Raw genomic sequence first — 5847 nt, 5'->3', positions numbered from 1 at the left:
GTCCGTCCGACACCCCTTGTCAGCCACTGAAGTCTCCCTACTTCTCTTAGATGTGTGGTTTGTATGAGATGACCCTGGCCTCTAAGCCATTCGTTCCCAGGCTTGCTGCCTTCTCCTCCAAGCCTTTTTCCTCTCTGTCTTTCCACCCACCCATCCATCCCAGACTTCCCACCCCCCTGCCTGGGTTGGCATTGGTGCCTCCTTGCCCACAGCAGCACTGGTTTGGAGCTGGGGTGACAATCGCCCAGTGCAGCATCCTAGCCCTGACATGGGCCGGGCTCCTGCTCCAGGGACTGATGGTATCAGCCACTCCACAGTGGACACAATTAATGTATAACTACAACAGCACCTTCTCCCATTAGCGATTCAGTCTGAACAGAAGTGAATGCATTTCTTAGCTAATGGTTAGATATGCCAGCTATGCTACTCGTGCTGCTCTGTAACGAAGAGTGGGTAATCATTAATAGCGCAACAAACTGGTAAACTAGTTCATACATGTTTATTCTTCAGTTGCTCCTGATTTACTGCAGTCTTTACCAATCTCAGTAAAATAATTTGGGCATTCAGCATGTGTCATGCAGCCCTAGCTTGTGCTGACAAAGCTCATGGTATATCTGACATCCAGATGCTGCCAAAGCTCCGGTTAGCCCTTCGCAACTGAAATATAGAGTGGCAAGCATGCCTTTCCTGACATGAAATCCTTTTACTTCCAAAATGTGCACTCTGATGATGGATTATATATATATTGCTATATATCCTCCTGGCCCAGCTATAATGACTGCTCTGTATGTTCTGGGTTGTCCCAATCCAGAGTTTTAATGAGAAATGCGTCTCTTCCTGCTCTACAGACAGTTACATGAGTAGCTGGCAAGCTATGGTCTTCATGGCACCAGTGCTCAGATCTTGTGGCCCCACTTCAGGCCACATTTGTTTGTAATGGAGAGATTTCTTGAAAGTTTCCAGTGAGAAGTGCCATGGGAGGTATGTTACTTACAAGGTGACAAATGCCAGGGCTGGTTTCTGCCATTATGGAAATCAATGGCAAAGCTCCTACTCAGACTTCTACCAAAGGAGAATCAAGTTGACTTTTAAGTCGATGTATGCCACACACTGTCAAACCTGTGAGTTACCAGGGCTCATTGAAAGAGCTTTAAACTAGATTTGAAGGGGGAAAAGGATAAAACCAGGCTTGCTAGAGATAAGCCTGGGGGCGGCACGCCAATGTTTGAGGGATGGTGTGCTAGCAAGGTCCTTCGGTCTGCCATCTCAGTGGAGGCAGGGGATGGAGAGCCATGCGACAGCAAAGATGCAAGGGTTATTGATGTGTTAGAAACCACGGAAGCACCTGAGAATGGTCACGTAGGAATTAGAGCTTCTTCGCCCAAAAAGGTGGTGGGATCAATAGCCCAACTGAAGTGCATCTACACCAATGCACAAAGCATGGGCAACACACAGGAAGAGTTGGAATTCATTGTGCAGCGGGAAAACTATGATATAGTTGCAATCACGGAAACATGGTGGGATGACTCACACAACTGGAGTGCTGCAATGGATGGCTATAAACTCTTCAGAAGGGATAGGCAAGGAGGGAGAGGTGGTGGGGTAGCCCTGTATGTTAGGGAGTGTTTTGACTGTCTAGAGCTTGACGATGGTGACGATAGGGTTGAGCGTTTATGGGTAAGAATCAGGGGGAAGGCCAAGAAGGCAGATATCATAGTGGGAGTCTGTTATAGGCCACCCAACCAGGATGAAGAGGCAGATGAAATATTCTATAAGCAGCTGGGACAAGACTCACAATCGCTAGCCCTTGTTCTTGTGGGGGACTTCAACTTAACAGATGTCTGCTGGAAATACAGTACAGTGGAGAGGAAACAGTCCAGGAGGTTCCCGGAGCGCGTGGAAGATAACTTCCTGACACAGTTGGTGAGGGAGCCAACTAGGGAAGGTGCCCCCCTGGACCTGTTGTTTGTGAACAGAGAAGGGCTTGTGGGTGATGTGATGGTTGGAGGCCAACTTGGGCACAGCGATCACAAAATGATAGGTTTTGATTCTCGAAGTAAGGAAGAGGGTTAGCGGAACTGTTACCTAGGACTTCCAGAGAGTAGACTTTGGCCTGTTTAGGAGCCTGGTTGACAGAGTCCCTTGGGAGGCAGTCCTGAAGGGCAAAGGAGTCCAGGAAGGCTGGACATTCTTCAAGAAGGAAATCTTAAAGGCACAGGAGCAGGCTGTCCCCATGTGCCAGAAGACAAGCCGGAGGGGAAGAACACCAGCCTGGCTGAACAGAGAGCTTTGGCTGGAACTTAGGGAAAAAAAAAGGGAGCTTATGACCTTTGAAAGAAGGGGCAGGCAACTCAGGAGGACTACAAGGATGTCATGAGGTTACACAGGGAGAAAATTAGAAGGGCTGAAGCCCAACTAGAACTCAATCTGGCTACTGCCGTAAAAGACAATAAAAAAATGTTTCTATAAATACATTAGCAACAAAAGCAGGGCTAAGGAGAATCTCCATCTTTTATCGGATGCAGGGGGAACATAGCGACAAAGGATGAGGAAAAGGCTGAGGTACTTAATGCCTTCTTTGCCTCAGTCTTTAATAGTAAGACCAGTTGTTCTGTGGGTACCAAGCCCCCTGAGCTGGAAGACAGGGAATGGGAGCAGGATGAAGCCCCTATAATCCAAGGGGAAATGGTTAGCGACCTGCTGTGCCACTTAGACACACACAAGTCTCTGGGCCTGGATGGGCCTGGATCCACCCGAGGGTACTGAAGGAGCTGGCGGAAGTGCTCACCAAGCCACTTTCAATCATTTATCAGCAGTCCTGGCTACCCAGGGAGGTCCCAGTTGTCTGGAGGTTAGCAAATGTGATGCCCATCTACAAGAAGGGCTGGAAGGAGGATCCGGGGAACTACAGGCCTGTCAGTCTGACCTCAGTGCTGGGGAAGGTTATGGAGCAGATCGTCTTGAGTGTCATCGCATGGCATGTACAGGACAACCAGGCGATCAGGCTCAGTCAGCATGGGTTTATTAAAGGCAGGTCCTGCTTGGCTAACCTGATCTCCTTCTATGACAAGGTGACCCGCTTAGTGGATAAGGGAAAGGCTGTGGATGTTGTCTACCTAGACTTTAGTAAAGCCTTTGACACCATTTCCCACAGCATTCTCCTGGAGAAACTGGCTGCTAACGGCTTGGACAGGCATACGCTTCGCTGGGTAAAAAACTGACTGGATGGCCGAGCCCAGAAAGTTGTGGTGAATGGAGTTAAATCCAGTTGGTGGCCATTCACAAGTGGTGTTCCCCAGGGCTCAGTATTGAGGCCAGTTCTGTTTAATATCTTTATCAATGATCTGGACGAGGCGATCAAGTGCACCGTCAGGAAGTTTGCAGGCAACACCAAGTTGGGAGGGAGTGTTGATCTGCTTGAGGGTAGGAAGGCCCTACAGTGGGATCTGGACAGGCTGGATCGATGGGCTGAGGCCAACTGCATGAGATTCAACAAGGCTAAGTGCCAGGTCATACACTCGGGTCACAACAACTCCATGCAATGCCATAGGCTTGGGGAACAGTGGCTGGAAAGCTGCCTGGCGGAGAAGGACCCGAGGGTGTTGATCAACAGCTGGCTGAATATGAGCCGGGAGTGTGCCCAGGTGGCCAAGAAGGCCAATAGCATCCTGGCTTGTATCAGAAATAGTGTGGCCAGCAGGACTAGGAAAGTGATAGTCCCCCTGTACTTGGCAGTGGTGAGGCCGCACCTTGAATACTGTGTTCAGTTTTGGGCCCTTCATTACAAGAAAGATATTGAGGTGCTGGAGTGTGTCCAAAGAAGGGCAACAAAGCTGGTGAAGGGTCTAGAGCACAAGTCTTATGAGGAGCAGCTGAGGGAACTGGGGTTGTTTAGCCTGGAGAAAAGGAGGCTGAAGGGAGACCTTACCGCTCTCTACAACTACCTGAAAGGAAGTTGTAGTGAGGTGGGCGTCGGTCTCTTCTCCGAAGTAACAAGCGATAGGACAAGAGGAAATGGCCTCAAGTTGCGCCAGGGGAGGTTTAGATTGGATATTAGGAAAAATGTCTTTGCCAAAAGGGTTGTCAAGCATTGGAACAGGCTGTCCAGGGAAGTGGTGGAGTCACCATCCCTGGAAGTATTTAAAAGAGGTGGTGCATAGGGACATGGTTTAGTGGTGGACTTGGCAGTGTTAGGTTAACGGTTGGACTTGGTGATCTTAAAGGTCCTTTCCAACCTAAATGATTCTATGATTTTAAATGGCTAAAAGAGCGTGTTGGGAGCAGCTACAGCTGCCTGTTACTCTAACGAGAGCCCACAGTTGGGAAGATTTTTTCCACTGGTTTGTAATTCCCAGGAGAGGACTACATTAAAAGAGCTCACAGACCTTCATGCCTTCAGTTGTACTTACCCTGTCTGTGGCTGGTACACGCATATTCCTCTCCTTTTTCTGGCCAATTGTCCAAATTATCTGCAGCCATTGGGGAAAATGAACGCTGAATCTGCGTATAAGAGCCACACTGATGAAGTCCCACTACAACTACTTGGAGATAGGTAGGATTTCTCATGTGTGGACAGCAAAGCCAGGTTGTCAGTCTGAGTGAGCAACGTCATGCTAAAGCAAACAGCAAAACACAGACCAAACCAGAAAGCCTTGGCACTGCAGAGCAGAGAGACAAAACGTCCTCTAGCACAGTTTAAGTGATGCAGTTTTGAAGGCCAGATCTACACTACCCAGGGGATGTCCCAGTCAGAGCCCGAACTCATTCATGTCCATGCAGACAGATTGCAAGCCAGCACTTAGTAGCAGGTTTGGGCTAACCTTTGGACCAAAAGTAGTTGATTGTGTGGATGTCTCAGAAATATACCATATCTCATACAAAACAGCCATCATTAGTGCAGCAAGATAGCAATAATTCCTAAGTATGAATAAACTAGACCTGGTTCAATATCACTTTTCTCCCTCAGTATTTCTGTGTTAAAAGAAAAGCATTAAGGCTGAATAAGGTCAAAATATGGCAAAAAGAACCATAGGCAGGAAATGTCCAGCAGCAATTTTACTCATGCAAGAAAGACACTACAGGATTTTGTTGCTCTGAAAAATTAAGACTTTGAACTAAGCCACAGGCGAGCAGGGGAAAAGAAAAGCGTGAGATGATAATTTTCAGTAGTATCAGCTGCCTGCTGGAGGCTCTGGGAAGCTGCCTGCTCCTGTGGCTGTGGGTCGGGGGGAACATCACACCAGTGAGAGCCTAAACCCCCCCGCTGGTCACAGCCAAGCCAAGAAGGCTGAAGGGAGGGGTAAGACAGAAGGGAAGAACTTCCAAGCTGTAGGCTGAACTATATAATAATATAAAATATATGTAACAACCTATCCTTGTGGGAGGACCGCCCCACAACCAGGCTGATATTGCAGCCAAGTTTTCCAGTGTTAATTTGTGAGTGAATTACAAGAACATGTAACCCAAAACTTTCTTATTCAAAATATTTGGATCCATGCAAATGCCCAGGATGTGCATATCTGAGTGAGCTGCAGAGAGCACAGCCAGAGCAGAGGAAAGAAAGGGAGATGCAACAAACCCATGCATGACAAAACTTCTGTGTGAGGATGAAACACACAGACTCAACTGGGCACAATGGCAGTGGAAACTGCTCATTGTATTCCAGCATCTGCAAGGACAATAAGGCATGTAAATAGAGGGAAATATATACATCTTCAAAGTCTTTTCTGTCACCCCAGCAAATAAAGAACTGGACACAGAGAGAAAAGAAATAAATTAGGACTGAATACAACATGGATGATTTTTTTTTTCCTCCACAATTCTATGAAAATGCCAAAGTTAAACAAC

This window comes from Gymnogyps californianus, chromosome Z, assembly GCF_018139145.2.
Source record: "Gymnogyps californianus isolate 813 chromosome Z, ASM1813914v2, whole genome shotgun sequence".
NCBI lineage: Eukaryota > Metazoa > Chordata > Aves > Accipitriformes > Cathartidae > Gymnogyps > Gymnogyps californianus.
Note: the sequence above shows the minus strand (reverse complement) of the source record.